This window comes from Heterocephalus glaber, unplaced genomic scaffold, assembly GCF_053883595.1.
Source record: "Heterocephalus glaber isolate CG9 unplaced genomic scaffold, H.glaber_assembly_v1.0 deba00001447, whole genome shotgun sequence".
Taxonomy (NCBI): domain Eukaryota; kingdom Metazoa; phylum Chordata; class Mammalia; order Rodentia; family Bathyergidae; genus Heterocephalus; species Heterocephalus glaber.
This window is the reverse complement of record NW_028258299.1, coordinates 3819457-3838305: the sequence shown is the minus strand read 5'-3', so window position 1 is coordinate 3838305 and position 18849 is coordinate 3819457. Positions and strand designations below refer to the sequence as shown.

Here is an 18849-nt window from a genome sequence, read left to right as displayed (position 1 = left end):
GTCTTTGCAGCCACCCTCTGTGCTGCCACGTTCACCAAATGTGTGTTACGAAGCACGCGGAGCCCCTTCTCAGACCCTTCCCACTCCGGTGGCCCAGGCGCCTGTCTTGTCTGTGTTGGTCTCTTCATCCAATTTGAAGTAGACCAGACATGGCCCGGAATTTCACCTGAGCAGCAGATGTGGAATTGGCACTGACTCAGCCCAGCGAGTTTTCCCGCAGGCCAGCAGGGACAGGTCACGCTGCTGTCCCCATCCACCAGGGATGGAAACCCTGGGTGGGAAAGAGAAGCTGACGGCCTCAGTGGCAAAGGCAGAAAGAGAATCCCCTCATTTTCTACATCATTCCCCAGAGGCTGCTTTCTCTGGGTGGAAGCAGCCCCAAGTGACAGTGACAGTCCTGGCAAGGGGAAGAGAATGACTCCATCACAGCCTTTCAGTCATCCAGGGTAAACTAAGTCAGCTCCTAGCACCAGATGGGGAGCCAAGGCTTGGACATAAAGAGCAAAGAGACTCTGCCCATTCCTAGGGGTAAAGGAGGTGAGTTGGACGTGGTAGTGTAGGCCTGTAACCCCAGCATTCAGGAGGCTGAGGCAGGAGGATTGCTGCGAGTTTGAGGCCAGCCTGAACTACACAGTGAGACCCTGCTTCAAAAAGTCAAAGGCCAAAAGAAAGAAAATGTAGATGAATTGCCAGTGACTCCCAGAACCTCAATTTACCCTCCCAGCTCAGCCCAGCCCCCTGCAGCAGGCTTTGCGAGCCCCCAAGGCCAAGCCCGAGCAGCAGAGGGGCCCCAAGTGAGGAGCTCCTGCAGCGTGCACCCCGTCCCTCGCCTGCTCCCCTGCCAGGCCTCCCCAAAGACACAATTAAATGCTGCGGAGAGTTCCTTAACAAGATCTGGGACCCTTGTGGCTTGTTCATGACAACAGGCTGAAGCCACTGCGGAGCCTCATTCCCCAAACCATTGCGTCGTCAGCAGTTAAATCGCACAAGAGAGAGAAGGAAATGGGAGAGGGAAGGCAATGGAGCTGTCTCCAAACTCCTACTTGGCCACGGTACCGTGGGATCAGCAGAAACCTCTCCGCCACCTCCACTGTGGTTTCCACCTTGACTCTGCAATTTGGGAGCCTCCTAGGAAGGGGCCGGCTGGATGGCCAGACCTGGGTTCCAGTCCCGCCCCACCGATGTGGCTCAGCAGCACTGGGCAAGTCATCAGGCCTCTGTGAGCTCTGGTTTCCTCATCGAGAAATCACAGCTGCTGCAGCACCTCGTGGGCTGTCCTGAGGATCAACAACGCCTGTCAGTGCTGTTTTTAAAACGAAAGACATGCAAGACAAAGATATGGCCGTTGCCTTCTGCTCTTTGTCCCTTATGTATCTGCACCAATTCTCTAGCTGCCTAGTCATTCATTTCCTTTTTGTTTTATTTTATTATTTGTTTTTTTTGTTGAGACAATCTCACTATGTAGCTCAGGCTGGCCTCAAACTCGTGGCAATCTTCCTGCCTCAGCCTCCCAAGTGCTGGGATCGCAGGCATGCACCACCACACCTGGCTTCAGGCGCTGTTTGTGACTCCAGGCGTATGGTAGGGAAGGACAGAGACGGGTCCCATCACATGGGGGAAGCACACATTCTAGTGGAATGACAGAAAAAGATAATGAGCAGCTGGTTTCCTATGTGACAACTCTGCAGTCAACAAAGATGGAAAGGGGAGAAGGCGAAGCCTCACTGGTTCCACAGTGCCAGAGCCTGGGAATACTCGGGTCAGGGCACGCTGGGCTCAGGGACAGCCTGGACCCTGGCCATGAGAAGGCTGGCTCCTGGGTCTGAGAAGCTGATGTGACCACCAGGTGAGGAAATAAGGGAGCCAGAACTCAGGGGACTTCTTGACCCTATGAGGAGTTTGGATCTTATTACAATTGGGACAGAAGCCCATTTGTAAGAATTTTCAGCAAGGAAATTCATATGATCTAAACTTTTTTTTTTGAGGCAGGGGTCTCGCTACACAGCCCAGGCTGGACACAACACTTTCCATCCTCCTGCCTCAGCCTCCCAAGTAGCAGAGATTACAATCATGTGCCCGGCGGACCTACATTTTCGAGAGCTAGGATTCTATTTCTTAATGTTTTCCAACCATTTATTGAATTCAACTGAATCTCACCCCCACTCTGCCAAGAATTAGCCACATGACTTTGGCCCTTCCCACGGCTCTTCTTTGAGTGCAGGAGGCTTTAGCCCAGGGCTTGTCAGCCGGGCAGACACTTCCAGCTGTCTCCCCGGACTGGGAGGGCAGGTGGTTCCTCCAGCCTCCAGCATCTGCAGAGTCTGTGACCTCAAACCGCCCGAGTGGTCATAGAGTCATCCCAGCTTCCCGGGCCTCAGTTCCAACTGGATTATTATAGCTCCTTTCTCCCCAGAACGACGCAAGCCCCTCCCCAGACTCTCCACCACAAAGGGGAAATTAACAGTAACATAAAAAGTTAAGAAGGTGAGAGAACATTATCACTCTTGTCAACAATAAAATCTGCTGCCGATGTTCAGTTGTGAAGACGGGTGCATCTATTATTTATAGAATACAGATTGTTAAATATTAAATACTCGAGCCTGGGACCGTATGAGGGTAAAACCAGGAGTGTGAGCTTGTCAAAATCATAAAGATGGCAACTCTGCAAGGGTGAAGTGCACCCACGTTTATTGCTGTTTTTAGTGCCCTGTAAATTAAGGGGGGACCCTCCGATGTGTCGATTTCGAGTTCTAAGTGTCAGGCGTTATCCTTAGTGTAGCATCTGTCCATACTTAACTCTGCTTCAAAAGTGCCTGCCACCCCCTTGCCTAGAAATGTTAACTCTTTCAGTGGGGAAGTGGGGAGAGACTAGGTTTTCTTCCTTATTTACCGTCACAGGGAATGGAAGGCAAGTAAAGCATTTTATGAGGTGGTCATTTTTCTTATGGTTTATTTGCATGCTTGTCCAAAGCTTTATGCTGATGAAGGCAAAAAAAAAAAAATACTTCTTAGAAATTGTAAAAGTCACACATGTTGCTGAAATTTTTCTTTTTTCAGTACTGAGGGTTGAACCCAGGGCCTCAAGCATGCTAGGCAAGTGCTCTGCCACTGAGCTACATTCTGAACCTTCTTTAAAATTTGATTTGTGCATGGCCTGGTGGCACATGCCAGTAATCCCAGCACTTGGGAGGCTGAGGTAGAAGAATTGCCGAGAATTCGCGATCAGTCTGGGCTACATAATGAGGTTAGGGCCAGCCTGAACTATACAGCAAGACCCTGCCTCAAAAATAATTTTTTTTAAGGCCCGGGGATTTAGCTCAGTGGTTTTGCCACCTGCTGCGCAAGTGCAAGGACCCAAGTTCAATCCCCGGTACCAAAAAATAATAATAATAATAATAATAATTTTTTAAATTTGGAAGCCAGGCATGGTGGCACATACCTGTAATCCCAGCACTCAGGAGGCTGAGGCAGAAAGAGCTAAGAGTTCGAGGCTCAAAGCCAGCTTGGAATACATAGCAAGACCTTGTCTCAAAAAACAAACAAATACATAAAAAATTTCATTTTGAGACAAGTTCTTGCTAAGTTGCCCAGGTTGGCCTTGAACCTGCGGGCCTCCTGCCTCAACCTCTGGAGTAGCTGGCATTAGAGACATGGGCTACCACACCCAGCCATTTTAATTTTTATATGATTTATCCATCAATTTACCCTAAATTGTTTTTGTCCTGAATTTTTAATGCAAAGTTTATTTTATGGGTTGTTTGTTTGTTTGTTTTGCAGTACCAGGGCTCAAACTCTGAACCTTGAGCTTTCAAGGCAGGCACAGTGCCACTAAGCTAAATCCCCGGCCCTTAATGCAAAGTTTAAAATGTGAACCATCTCCATTTGCTTCATGATACAAAGTAAGATATCACCAGGCCTGTCGGTGCCCGAACATCCTCTTGGCCTGCCCTGAGGACTCCAGGGCGTTTGGGCTTGAGTTCCAGATTTACTGCTCAAAATAAAATGACTTTTCCCTCTTACAAAGTGGACTTCCACATCCAATTTGTTTTTCTTTTTCTCTCTCTTTTTTTTTTAATGTGTTGAATTAAGCCAAAAGATTTCCAGGGAGGCACTTAATTCAAATACTAATTCTGCCCACTTGAATAGGCAGCCTTATGGTTAATAAGTGCTCAGCAGGGATTATGCATTAAATTATCTCCCTTAAATACTTGCTGATAGACTTATCAATATTTGGATTAATTTCAATATTAAAGAAGTAAATTTTTAACATTTCCATTTTAGATAGGAAAGAAAAACTAAGACTTAATTATATAACAGTTTTAACCTTGATTATCCCTCTTTCTGATTGAACTCCATACAATGATATTAAATTCAAAATTAATCTAGCCTGCAGGATGGGTAATTAGTCAAAACCAGGAGAAAGTCATGAGAAATTAACAATGAAATCGATTCCTTGATTCTATGTCACACCTCTTTCCCGGCACTTTGAGACATATTTTCAGTACAAGCTCATTGGCCTCTAACTTCCATGGAAGTTATATTCTGGAAAGATCTAAACTATTCCTTTAAGAGATGGGGAAACTGAGGTAAGGCCAAGTTCCTGAATGACAGGAAAATGAAATGATTCAGAAAGACAAAGGCTAGAGCTGGGTGTGGTGGTGCATGCCTATCATCCCAGCACTCCAGGGAGCCCAAGGCAAGAGCATCACAAGTTTGAGGCCAGCCAGGGCAACTTAGTGAGACCCTGTCTGAGAACAAGAAATGGAAGAGGAAGTGGACAGAGGGGGGGAGGGGAGAAGAGGAAAAGGGAGAAAGAGGAAGGGGAGGAGGAGGAGAAAGAAAGAGAAGAGGAGAAGAAAAAAGAGAAAGAAGAAACAATGAACTAGGAGAGAGGGATGTCATGGTTCATATCTAGATGCCCCCCCAAAGCCTCATGGGCTTTTGGGTGGTGACTGGATCATGGGAGTGTGATAGTGGATTAATCCACTGATGAGTTTATAGCTAAATGTGATGTTGGGAGGTGAAGCCTATTTGGAGGAGGAGGTCGTTGGGGGTGTGGCCTGGAAGGGTATATCCCGCCCCCCCTCCTTCCTGATGTCTCTCTCCTTCCTGCTGCCATTCCAGGGGCTGTTTCTTCTCTGGGATGCCCCTCTGCCACACCACCCTGCCTTGGAGGAGGCCAACTATGGACTCAAATGTCTACAAACTGTGAGCTAAATAAACCTTTCCTTCTTTAAATTGCAGTGTTGGGTATCGTGTCCCAGCAACAAAAAAGTAACTAAGACAAGGGAAAAGCCAGGGCTCAGGGAAACTGAGGTGGCTCAGGGAAACTGAGGTGACTCAGCTGAGGCGAGAGCAAGGGGCAGGAGTTAGAGGCAGCACGAGGAGAATTGCTTCCAAAAGCTGCTGGGAAGGTAGTGAGCAACCATCCAGCTTGGAAAGGAGAGCAGAGTGTGACAAGGAAGATCTCTAGTGAAAGGAGAGATTCAATGGAATAGATGGTATTGTGAAGAGCTTGAAAAAGAATTGAGGATAAAACTAAGACAATCCACACCAGAACAAAAGAAAAGAAAGGCAACTAGACACTCCTGAAAAACATCATAAGTCTGGAGGGGGTGCACACCTGTAATCCCAGTATTCGGGAGGCTGAGGCAGGAGGATCACCAAAAGTTTGAGGCCAGCCTGAGCTACATAATGAGTTCAGGACTAGCATGAACTGCAGAGCAAAACCTTGTTTTAAAAAACAGAAAGGAAGGGAAGGGAAGGAGAGGGGAGAGGAGGGGAGGGAAGGGAAGGGAAGGGAAGGGGAGGAAGAGAGAAAGAAAATGAGAAATAATGGTCCAAGATGAAGCAAACAAAATGTGACATAATGTGAAGCAGCTGATGTAATATAACAATTCTTTTTACATTTGGAAAAATGGGACAGAGTCCACTATTGGGCCAGGTGTTGGGCACTCCTGAGGCTGTCATGATCACAGAAAGCCATTTATTGGTTTTTAATTTTGATATTCAAAATGTAGACCATGCCCAGGCTTGGTTATGTTGCAGGGGAGAATGCAACCTGATAAATGTTATGATAAGGAAGGAAGAAAGAAAGGCAGGGTGACAAAGTAGAGGATCAGATGAAATTGTGGCCAGTTGATATACAAGAAATCAAAATACAATCCCATTATTTAAAGTTTGAAAAGTGACTGATAGAAGAATTTAAAATGACAATTTAAGTATCAATCATTAAGAGAAAAGGGGAAACTCAAAAAGTGACCCAAACAGAAATAGAAAACCTGAACGCTTATAGCAATTAAAGAGACTGAATTAGTTATCAAAAAATTACCCCCACCATGCCAGGCATGGTGACACACGCCTGTAATCCCAGGACTCTGGAGGCTGAGACAGAAGGATCCCTGCAAGTTTGAGATCAGCCTGGGCTACATAATGAGTGCAAGGCCAGCCTGTACTACATAGCTAGACTCTGTCTGAAAGAAAGAAAGAAAGAAAGAAAGAAAGAAAGAAAGAAAGAAAGAAAGAAAGAAAGAACAAAAGAAAGAAGAAAGAAAGAAAGTAAGAAAGAAAGAGAGAAAGAGAGAGAGAGAGAAGGAAGGGAGGGAGGGAGAAATAAGAGGGAGGGAGGAAGAAATTACCCGAGCAAACACACATTCAAAAAGCCTAGGCCCACAATTCACTGGATTCTACCAAATGTTTAAAGAAAAATTAAAACCAACCTTTCACAAACTCTTCCAAAATATAAAGCAAGATAGAATATTTCCCAACTCCCTCAAGAATTCCTTGGTACCGAAAACAGACAAAAGTATCACAAGAAAATCACACACAGTACAGATATCCCTCACAAAATACTAGCAAATCAAATCCAGCAATACCAGCAAATACTGGCAATACTAGCAAATTGAACCACATTAAAAGGGTTATGTGATCAAATAGGATTTATCTCAGGATACAATGTTGGCTTAACATATGAAAATCGATCAACATAGTACACCATATTAACTGAGTAAAGCTGAGATAACGTAACTATTCAATAGTTGCAGGCAAAGCATTTGACAAAACCCAACACCTTGTGACATTAACAGCACTCCCAGAACAGGAATAGAAGGGACTCCCTTATCTGTAAAAGGTCCAGTTAATATCATACTTGATGATGGCAGATTGAATATTCTTCTTCCAAAATCAAGAGTAACTCAAAGATACTCTCCCCCACCAGGCCCATTGGACATTGTACCGAAGGCTCTAAAGCCAGGGAAATTAGGCAAGGAAAAACAGCATCTAAATTGTCAAAGAAGTAAAACTGTCTCTACTCATAGATGGTATGACCTCATATATAGAAAGTCCTAGGGAATACACATGGGCGCACACACACACACACACACACAAACACACCACCTCCATTAGAACTAATAATTTCAAGCAATGCTGCAAGACACAGAAAGCAATATGAAAAAATCAGTTGTATGTCTGTGTACTACCAATGAACAATAGGAAAACAAAATTTAGAAAAAAATTCCATTTACACCTGCATCAAAAACTCAAAATTTAAAAATGTAGAAAAGAGGCCAGGGATTTAGCTCAGTGGTTCTGCTGCCTGTCCTGCAAGCGCAAGGACCCGAGTTCGATCCCCGCTACCAAAAAAAAATAGAAAATATCCCTTACTGGGGGCCGGGGATTTAGTTCAGTGGTTTTGCTGCCTATTGCACAAGTGCAAGGACCCAAGTTCGATCCCCGGTACCAAAAAAAAAGAAAATATCCCTTACTGAAAGAAATTAAAGAAGACTTAAATAATGGAATCCATGATCATAGATTAGGATACTTTACATCACTGATATGGCAATACCCCCAATTGGTGCACAGATTCAACACAATCCTTACCAGAGAGTTAAACGTAAAAAATAAGACTAAAAATAAAAATCTTAAACCAGGCGTTGTGGTGCATGCCTGTAATCCTAGCACTGGAGACTGAGGCAGGAGGATCACCATGAGTTCAAGGCCAGCCCGGGCTACATAGGGAGACTCTGTCTCAAAACAAAGCAAAAAGAAAAAAATAAAAATCTTAGAAGAAAATAGGAATAAAAAACTTTCATGACCATGGATAGGCAGTGATTTCTTAGCTATAACATGAAAAGCATTACTGACAAAAGAAAAACCAGATAAATTGAACTTCACCAAAGTTTTAAACTTTTATGATTCCAAGCACCATGAAGAAGATGAGAAGATAAACCTAGAATGGGATAAAATCTATCCAAATCATTTATTTGATCCAGGTCTAATATCCAGAATGTATAAGAATTCTTACAGGCCTGGGGATTTAGCTCAGTGGTTCCGTCACCTGCCTTGCAAGCGCAAGGTCCCGACTTTGATCCCCTGTACCAAAAAAAAAGAATTCTTAGAGCTCAACAGTAAATTGGAAATCTAATTTTGAAATATATATAAAGGCTGGGGGTGTCATTTACCAGTAGAGCTCTTGCTTAGCATGACTGAGGGCCTGGGTTCCATCCCAGTACCACAAAATGAACAAATAAATAAAAGATAAGAGATTTGTATAGAAATTTTCCCAAAGAAGATATATAATAACCAAAAAGCTCATGAAAAGACACTCAAAATCATAAATAATTAGGAAATGCAAATCAAAACCATCTCCCACACACAAGACAGCCATAAGAAAAAGAAAAATAACAAAGACTAGCGAAGATGTGGGAAATTGGTAGCTGCCAATGAGTTGAGACGGGAAGAATGGAAAGTGATAATAGAGCTAGGGTTACCTTTCAGTGGGGTGGGGACAAAAATGTCCTGTATTTAAAGGATTTAGAGGCAGATGTACAACTTTGGGAATATACTTAAAACCACTAATCTGAGCTGGACATAGTGGCTCACGCCTATAATACCAGCCCTCAGGAGGCCGAGGAAAGAGGATCAAAGTTTGAGCCCAACCTGGGCAACTTAGTGTCTTAGCAAGACGCTGTTTCAAAATAAAAATAAAAAGGGCGGAGGATCCTGGGTTCCATCCTCAGTATCGGGGAAAAAAAATCTTAAAAAGGCAAACATTCTTTCAATAATCCGAGAGATTGAAGTCAAGGAGAAGGAAGCTGAGAGTACACTAGGGACACAGAGACAGAGGCTCTGGACAATGCTTCCAGGAAGCTGTCTCCGCACTGAAATCCTGTCACATCCCCTGCCAGGGCCAGATGACCCTGTCTGCACTTGAGCGAGGCTAATGACTGATACAGATTTTTCCCAACCAGCTGAGAGACGGGAGAGCGACACTGTCAAAAATGGAACGGTGAAAAGAATTAACTGTAAAATTAATTAAATGTCATGCACTCAAAAACGCAGTGAGACCCGAACAAGAACACGAACCAAGGCTTCTACAGTCAGCGCTCAACTTTTGCCTCCTCTTTCGTGTTCCCCCAACACCCCCGTCAGGGTGCGAAGCAACTGAGGACTCATGCTGTCGTCTGTGTCACTTCCCTTTGGCTTCTATCGCTTTAATCCCGAGCCACTCCCCTCCTGGGCTTAGTCTCTTGCTTAGTGACACACAGCTCAGACAGCTCTTTATTTGATCCAGTAGTCAGAAATTTAAAAAAAGAAAAAGGAAAAAACACAGTGTGTAAGGTAATTTTGTCCCAGATCTTTCCCTCCGAGTCATGAACATAATAGATTTGACTTTTTACTCGTGTACCCCCCTAAGAAGCATAAAAGAAAGGTTACACTGGCAGGCAGCTAGAAAAGAGTTTAATTAATCCCAAAGTGTGCACTTCATTTGGAAAGTGCTTCACAGAAGAATCCTGTGTCTACTGAACTAGATCCTTCAGGCTATTAGGCCTCCACTGAGGGTGAGATTTTTCCAAGGGAGCTTCGCTGCTTTCGGTGGGAAAGGCACTGCCATTAAACTGAGATCCACACGGGTACTGGGATGGAAGATGCTGAGGGTGCAGGAACTTTCCCCTTGGCAGAGGGACTTGGTGTCCCCGTATTTGTGGAAGGAGGCCCCCCAGTGCGGGCGGAGTATCCCCAGCGTCTTTGCCCACGCCACCCCCATCCCCAAGAAGGCGGCAAGGGGTCCCCTGCATTTTGCATGCTCCTGGTTCGCCAGCATTTTTCTAAAAGCAGATCCTGCCTTACCTTAGCAGATATCCCTGCTGATCAGAAACGAGTTGCCTGACAGCAAAAAGCACACTTGTGTTCTAATTCAGCATTTCTCTTATCAACTAGACAAGTGATTAAAGGGGTACAAAGCTCTGGGTCCTACACCACGGCTGAATCTTGACGGGCTGGGCACACTGTGTGCCTCCAGCCACAGGAAGTCCTGAGAGAGGTGAAAGCCGCAACAGGAAGTCCAGTGTAGGGCTGAGGTGTGGCTCCCGGCCTGGGCTACAGCACCTGCCTGGCCTGCAGCTAGACCCTGGGCTCCACGGCAAGCACTGCAACAGAAACAAAGATGAAAAAACCCAGAAAACAAAACCTGGGAGTAGAATGAGGCTGCCCAGGCTGGGGAAGGGAGGATGGGGACTTAGAGTTTAGTAGGGACACAGCTTCGCCATGCAAGATGAAGAGTTCCGGAGTCTGAAGGTGGTGGTGGCTGCAGAGCCATGTGAGTATCCCTCAGGGCGCTGGAGGCGCGCTGAAGAGCAGGTAAAGTGGTAAATTCAGGATACATATTTCACCATGATTTAACATGATTAATTAAAGGAAAAAGCTCAAGACCTATGAGGGGTGATCAAAAATGCGGTGAATGTTTCATTTTTCTTAAATTTATTCCAGTAAAAGACACCGTGCCATGAATCTCTCGCAAAATCCCACCCACCCCCCAGCACCCCCACCTTGAACACACTGATCCAATTGTTCTTGCCACTTTTTTTTTTTGGTACCAGGGATCGAACTCGGGTCTTTGCGCTTGTGCATCAGCCGGTAAAACCACTGACCTAAATCCCTGCCCCTGTTGCCACTTTTCAAAGTAATTCTGGAAGCCCTCCTTCACGAGTATCTTTAGTTGTGCTGTCTCAATTTCCTGAAACAATTGAAAATGTTTCCCTTTCGTGATCACTGTCACTTTGGGGAAGGGCTGGAAGTCGCATGGTGCCAGGTCTAGCGAATAAAGTGCCATGAACATTTTGAATCCATCAGGACATCGAGGCAGCCACAACAACGCAACCAAAAGACTCTCACAAAAGAGACCCTCCAGGGGGCTGGGGATTTAGCTGCTGCTCAAGCACAAGGACCCGAGTTCGATCCCCGGTACCAAAAACAAACAAACAAACAAAAAAAGAGACCCTCCAGAACTGCTTCAGAAAGTGGCAAGAACAAAGCCAGATGTGGTGTCACACATCTATGATCTGGGAGGCTGAGACAAGAGGATCTTATATTGAAGCCCAGCCTGAGCAACTTAGTGACTTAGTGAGACACTGTCAGAAAAAAAGAGAGAGAGAGAGAGAGAGAGAGAAAGAAAGAGAGAAAAGAAAAGAAGGGCGGGGGATTTAGCTCAGTGGTTCTGCCACTTGCCTTACAGGCAGAAGGTCCTGAGTTCCATCCTCAGTACCCCCCCCATCAAAAAAAAAGCGAGAGAGAAGGAAAGAAGGAAGTTCAAAACCAGGGCAGTGTTTTGATGGGGATTCATGGCAACATATCTTTTACTGTAGTAACTTTTATATAAACACACACCGTATATTTTAATCAGCCTTTGTATTCTATTAAAAAAATGGGCAGCGTTCTGCTTTGTCGCAGGTGTCAGCAATTCGGTGACTCCAGAGACAGCTCGAGGCCCGGGCCAGGGCACCGCCATGGGCATCGGAGGGTGAGCCGGACTCTTCTGGAGCCTGGGAGGGAGGAAGCTGCTCCCGCTCATGAGTAATGACTGTGGTTTTCTGGCAAACATTAAGGAGGAAGGAACTAAAAATACTTATCGGCCACTCTGCCAAAACTCCCCAGCCCTTGGAAGGTACCAGGCCAACGTGTTGAAACATTTCAGAGACAGAGGGCTCTGCCCAAACGCCAAGGTCAAAGCCGCTTCACACCTGCGCCTCTGCATCTGCCCACAGGAGGTGGACAGGCATCGAGCGCTGCCCCAGGCACTGTCCACCCAAGAGAGGCAGCAGCTGGGGCACTGGCCGGTCCCTGGGGTGCAGCCCAGAGATGCCACCCCAGCTGGGCATGCCAGGCAGAGCCCCTTCCGCTGCCAGCTGGGAGGGCTCAGACAGCAAGGGCAGCGTGGATATTTGCCTTCTGCTCCCTCGAAGCTGCAGGAATCCACGCCCCGGACACCCGAGGAGAGGCTGGAGAGGAACTGAGCTGGGCCTGGCAAGAATGCAGCTTAGGTGGTACAGGGTCCTCGAGACTGAGCCTCTCAGATCTCGGGGTCCCTGGGAGTCACCGGTGATCCCATCACCATGCAGGCGGGGGGCGGGGGCGCCTGTCCCATGGGCCACACCAAGAGAAACAAAGCAAAACCGTACCGGGCACAGAGGAAAAATGGAGATGGGGTCGGGGCTGGCAATGGTGACCCACACTCGGGGAACTCCTGGTTTGGAGAGGGAAGAATATTTTCCGATTCCTGCCCTTACCCTGCAGGTCAGCAGGGGTGCTGACGGCACACGACTCCGAATCCACCAGTGAGGATGAATTTTATTCGCTCAACACTGGCCAGGAGCCTGTGTGGTTTTGGGGAAAATAGGCACCCACTGTCCACTGGGGAAAGGGTATCCTTGCAGAGAGAGTTAGAGAAAGGTCCAAGATACAGTGCTGCTGGCTTGGGGGATGGGGAAGGGACCACAAGCCAAGGAATGTAGGTGGCCTTTCAGAGGTGGGCAGAGAGGAAAGAGATTCTTCTGCAGAGCCTCCAGTGGGAATAGAGCTCTGGCAACCCCAGGAAAACCCATTTCCACTGGCATGGTGGTGCACACCTGGCAGGGACCTGCAAGCTTACTGCTGTCATTGGCTGAGCTACAGCTCTACCAGGTGGGCACCTGCACCCTCACCTGCCCCAGGAGCTGTGAAGGCTTCTTGGGCCGTCCACTGTCCATCACTAAGCAATAACCATGGACTTCCTGCATCCAGACACTTCAGACGACTCTCAGGACAGACACCCACAGGAGTGGCAGGTGTCCCCAAAGAAGGTTAACGATCATTGGTGAAGCACAAAGGGGACAACCAGCATCACACACTTTCCTTTAGCTAAGAATTAAAGTCACTAGCTGGACATGGTGGCACATGCCTATAATCCCGTGGGGGCAGAAGGATCGCCATGAGTTCAAGGCCATCCAGGGCTACACAGTGAGGTCAAGGCCAGCCTGAACTACGTAATAAGACCCTGACTCAAAAAACCAAAAAAATAAAAATAAAATAAGAATTTTTAAACCTGCATGCTAACTATAAAACAAGAATTTCTAAAGCAACACAGTGAAATGGGCTAATCTGAAGCTGCAGATTCTGTTTCTACAAATGGAACAGGCCAGGAATTGGGCCTGCCAGGAAGGAGGAGCTGTCAGAGCCAGGCAGCTCCAGCCTCAGACTGAGATCTTGCTGGGCTCCTGGATTACGGAGCCTGGCCCTGAGCCAGGCATAATGTATTATAACTATAGAGTAAGTTATTCAAATTATGATCATTGCAGGAACCATTTTTTATGAGAAAATAAATTTTAAATAATAGCATTTTTAACTTTTTATGGTTACATTTGTCATGTGACCTGGAACAAGGTATATTTCTGCACTAAAATAGGACACATTAATTATCTCCAAAGTAATACTCACTGGGCGACAGCATTAGCAGGAAGACAGGACGGGCTGAATCAGACCGCCATCGTCTCCACCTGGGACACATGAGCCACACCCGGTGGGGACACATGCATACTGTACATGGACACATGCATAGATAAAGGCAGGCGATTGGGCCGCAGGCCTAGAACAGGTCCCAGAAAAGCAGAGGGAATTCCAAGTAGAACAGCAGATTCTAAGTCAGGCCCAGCACACATAGTTCATGTGTGTGTGCGCGTGTGTGTGCACGCATCTGCGTTTGCTTTGCTTGTTTATTTAGCTGTTAATCGAGCGATTAAACCCTAACTACAGTCCTGTGCTCCCCACATTCTTAGAAATGGGAAAGACACTTGCACAGTAATGAAAGCTCTCCAGAGCAGAGAACACTTCCGGTCTACACAGAAGCTTAGCGGACCGAGTGGCCCATCGGCGGATGGTGTGAACGGGAGGCTCCTGGCAGCAAGCGCAGGTAGACAGTAGATGGGAGATGTACGTGGTGCCTTTTGTCCTGGGGTAGAAGGACAAGAGGCTTATAAACAGCAACTGCTTTATACAGTGCCCCACCGTCCACACAATCCCTTTTCTCCATAGTTCATCACCTCCCCAGAAGTGTCTAGAGCACCAGTAGGGGCTGACTGTAAGATGAAAATGTGACCCCTTTGTTTAAGAAAAAAAAAAAACTACTAGGAATTTTAAAGCAATGACAGCAGAGACACAAGCCGAACACAGGGCCCTGTGGGAAGGCCCAGCCTGCCTGTGAGCTGCAGGAGTTCGCAAGATGAAATGAATCCACGATCCATGCATCACCTACATGGCCACAACTGGCCCTCCATCCAGCGACCCCTCTGCCTCCACCATGCGGCCTGCTGCAGATGACAGAAGCCCATCCAGAGAAGGAAATGTGTTGGGTCACATGCCTGTGGGGCAGAGAAAGTGTGGGCTTTGGGCACCCCACTCATCATGACTTCTGCTCCTCTGCCCTGCCATGCTCGCTGGGTCTGCTCTCTTGGGCTGGGGCTGTCATCCCGGGGGACCAGCAAGAATAGCCCTGGGCAGCTCTAGGCTCTGCCCTCCGTGCACAGCGATGTCCCCATAGCCCTCCCTTAGGAGCAGTGGCATTTCCTCTCCAGCCGTGCCTGAGAGAGAAGATTGAACTGATTTATAAACCATCCCTGCAATCATCCCTGCCGTAGGGGATGCTGTGCCAACCAAGAACAGCAGGGAGGAGATGGAATCGTCAGGATTGGCCTCCACAGCCCTGCCCATCAGCTGATCCCACCCCCGAAACCACACTCTGGCTACCCAATGGCAACTGTTTCAAGGATGACAATAAATGACCGCCCAGGCCCTGCCCCCAGCCTTTGGCAAAAACTGCCCAGTTGGCAGTTGTGTAGCACATGATATTGACCCTTAGCCGTATTTGACTGGACCATAACTCCAACCAGGGACAGCCAATCCATGGTATGCTGTATGCTGCCCTAACATGAGCTGGACCCATCAGCTCCTGACTCTGGGGCATTTGAAAGAAGAAATTGTAGAGCTGAGAAAATGTAATGATTAATGCTAAAAGTTGACATTAAAACATCACAAGGAGCCAGGTGCAGCAACACACACCTACCTCTCAGAACTCTTGGAATCTGAGACAGGAGGATCCCAAGTTTGAGCCCAACTTGGGCAACTTAGCAACTTACAACGCCCTGTCATAAAATAAAAAATAAAAATAAAAAAGGGCTGGGGATGTAGCTCACAGCAAAGGCCGAGGGTTCAACCCCCAGTACCACAAAATAAGTAAATAAATAAATAAAAATGAAACATCAAAAGGTAGAAAGAAGCCAGAGAGGCCCTGGTGGGCTTTGTAGAACTGAAGCCAGGAGGGAGAAGAAATGTGGACCAGTGGAATTTATAGCGCTGTATGGAGACAGCTTGACGTGACGGCAGCCATCTTGATTTGGAAACTCCATGACCGCTGAGTAGCCTCAGCTAGTTTTTTCTGAGTAGTCTCCTGGCAAATCCATTACTAGAGTCACATGTGGGCTTTACAGTCAGACCCTATCTCCAGGGATGTGCCTCACTCTTCTATATTACCTTAAGATACACCAGGTTCACTACAACCAGGATGAAGTCACTTTTGTCCTGATCATAAATATGCCCATCTTTCTGATCCAAACTGCAAGGAACCAACTGACTCTGCTGCTGCCCAGGACCCTACTGGATCAGTAAGTCCCCGATATCCTGCACTTTGTTCAATCCTGCCTCCACCTGCCTCTCTCTCTTCAGTCTCAGGCCACTGTGAGACCAGTTCTCTTACACCAGCACCAAATTGCCCCACAACAGGTGCGGAGACAAGATGTGGACTTACAGATGAGAAGCCGGGGGAGCAAGAGAGAGAGGGCTTCGAGCTGGGGGCCACCATAGTCTCGCTGGCTTGTGTCACAGTACAGCAGCAGAGTGGAACCCGAAAACCCCTACTCCTGGGGGTCTGGAACAGCCCCCTTGCTGCAGTGATTCTCAAACCACCAGCTTTCCCTGGGCCCTAGTAGCCTGCATATGTCCCTCTTGATTCCCAGCCTTCGGTCTTTGGGTGTTTTTTTCTTTTTCTTATGACCAGAGAAGCCCTGTCTTAAAGCAGGAATCTTAGATTTAATCGTACTTTTCAGCTGAGTACAAGAAGAGAGGCAAGAAAACATCCACTCATTCATTCAACACATGTCAAGATCTCTCTAGGCCCCGCGCCACTGTGCTCGGTTTTGGGGATGGCAAACACAAAACCGAATCCACAGCAGCCGGCACTGGAAGGGAGAAAGAAGACAAACAGGTAGACCCATCATATCCTGCAGTGTAACGCGATGGAGGGGGGATGGAAGTGATCGAGGGGGGTCTCCAACTCCGGCAACCTCAGAGCCAAGTGTCTCCAAAGCGTAAGCCACACTGGAAATTTATGCTCTGAGTGAAAATGAGATGCAAATGTTTGGTAATAAACAAGCATATGGCAAATTTATTTCGGCTCCCCTCCCCACCGCTTCCCCTGGATCTGTCATCCTGCTACCTCCAGTAGAAAGAATTTAAAACAAACAAACAAGGTTTATCCTGAGAGCTTTGCCCAGATTAGTTCTTACGGTGAGTAAAACCCACAAAAGCACAGCTACCAGCTACAGAGAACTGTGATAACAAAAGCAATATCCATGGTAACTGATCAGAAACATAGGAAATCTATGACAGATCTGTGAATCAGACCAGATGAAACCGACTTCTGAATCTAGCTAGGGGATGTTGGGAGAAAAAGAATTACACCTGGTTCAGAAAGAGCCAGGGGTCCACATTTCAACCCGCATCCACCCGTGTCAGGATTCCAAAGGAATTGCATTTTTCCCTGAAAATAACCAGGAAAATGAGGTCCCAAAACTGGGTGGGGATAGACAGGGGATAGCAGGACAGGGGAAGTGTGCATATTTTGATGGAGAAGATATAGTTACACTTTGCTGCTTCACTCGCACCTGGGTGTTCAATGAATGCACTGTGGATTCACAGATTCCTCATGGACACTGATCAGCTAGCAAAGGAAAACAGGAAGGCCATGTGATTGCGGAATCCTCTGGCCAGGACTCTGCAGCGAGAAAATTCCAGGGAAATTGGGTCCAAATTTTGAAGAAGGGTTTTAGCTGAACTCTCTGAGGCTTAGGAGAAACACGTTGGGAAGGTTTACCTCTGGAGTGTCCGTGTCCCCCAAAAGCCTCATGTGTTTGGAAGGTGACTGGAACATGAGATCACTATACTCATCAAAGGGTTCGTCCATGGGTGAGTTCAGTGTGGATATTCTCCACTTAATGACAGACCTGCTTAATGACTGTTCGGACCTACCACCAAAGCGCACTGTTCAGACTTATGGCCCTCTGCTTGGGCTCACAACTGTCTTTGTGTGTGTGTGTGTGTGTGTGTGTGTGTGTGTGTGTGTGTGTAGATTCTATCTTGTTTACAGAGTCTCAATGTCTTTTTTTTGTACAGTACATCTCGTTTACATAGTATTGTAATTTTTGCTGATCATCCTGTATAGCACTGTACTGTAATTTTATGTTCTGTTATACATTCCAGTACTGCACGTAAGAATTATGCAAATAAAAGCGAAGTCATCAGGTTGGAGTTTCCTTTGACCATTTCTTTGTTCTGAATATTGTAACATACATACTATCTACAATTTCTCATTTACTAGCCAATTCATTTAATGACCGAGTCACAAGAATATGACTCAGTCATTAAATCAGGAATCCCTATACCAGGGATTTAGCTCAGTGGCACCGCACCTGCCTTGCAAGCGCAAGGTCCTAAGTTTGATCCCAGGTACCAAAAAAAAAAAAAAAGAATCAAGATATGTTGAGTACATACATGTACCTACTCCCTAAGATGAATGTAAACAATATGTACTGCAAATATGTACTAATAAAAAAAAATTTTTTTTAATAAATGAGGAATCCCTGTAGTTAAATGTGCTGTTAGGAGGCGGGGCCTGGCCAAAAAAGAGGGGTGATCACTGGGGAGGTGACCTGGAAGTGTTTATCTCCCTCCCCAGATCGTCCCTCACCCCTTTGCTTCCTAACCTCCATGACATGACTGGCTTTCTCCACCCGACCCTTCCACCAGTCCCTTCCTGCCTTGGAGCCAAATGACTATGGACTGAATCCTCTAAAAATGTGAGCCAAGATAACCCTCTCTTCCTTGAAGTGCTAGGTGTCAGATATTTTGTCCCAGCAGCAAAAAAGTGACTAAGACACAAGTCCATGCTCAGTGTGATGGCTTAGCATCAAGCCCCTGGCCCAATGACATTCATGCTCCTGAAGCCTCTAATGTGACCTGCAGGATAACCTGCGACCCTGGGCGTGGGTGGACAGGATTGGGTGGCCAGTTTGTCCCCTTTCTACACTGGCTGGCATACTTGGCAACTAGAAACAATTATAGAGCACCCCCTCCTTGTCTCATTGAGACCTTGCTAACATGCACAGTGTGCCGTGAACTTCTGGAAGAAATAGCACTGCATAAATCACAAGGACTGAAATCTAATTTTTATATTGCAATAGAGAAAAAGCTAGCCTGCGGAGACGGCCC

The 18849-nt window shown here is 46.7% G+C and overlaps 2 long non-coding RNA genes across 6 annotated transcripts in view; one reads left to right on the top strand and one right to left on the bottom strand.

Moving 5' to 3' along the window:
* The window catches only part of LOC147827364 (uncharacterized), a 37785-nt gene extending 19675 nt beyond the window's left edge, over positions 1 to 18110 (top strand). For both annotated transcript variants that reach the window (XR_015452481.1, XR_015452480.1), the window contains one exon: positions 5125 to 18110. This is a non-coding gene — a long non-coding RNA (uncharacterized LOC147827364). The remainder of the gene's footprint in view (positions 1 to 5124) is intronic.
* Positions 1 to 18849, bottom strand: part of LOC106007677 (uncharacterized) — a 57559-nt gene that overhangs the window by 16745 nt on the left and 21965 nt on the right. The gene's annotated exons all lie outside the window — the stretch shown is intronic.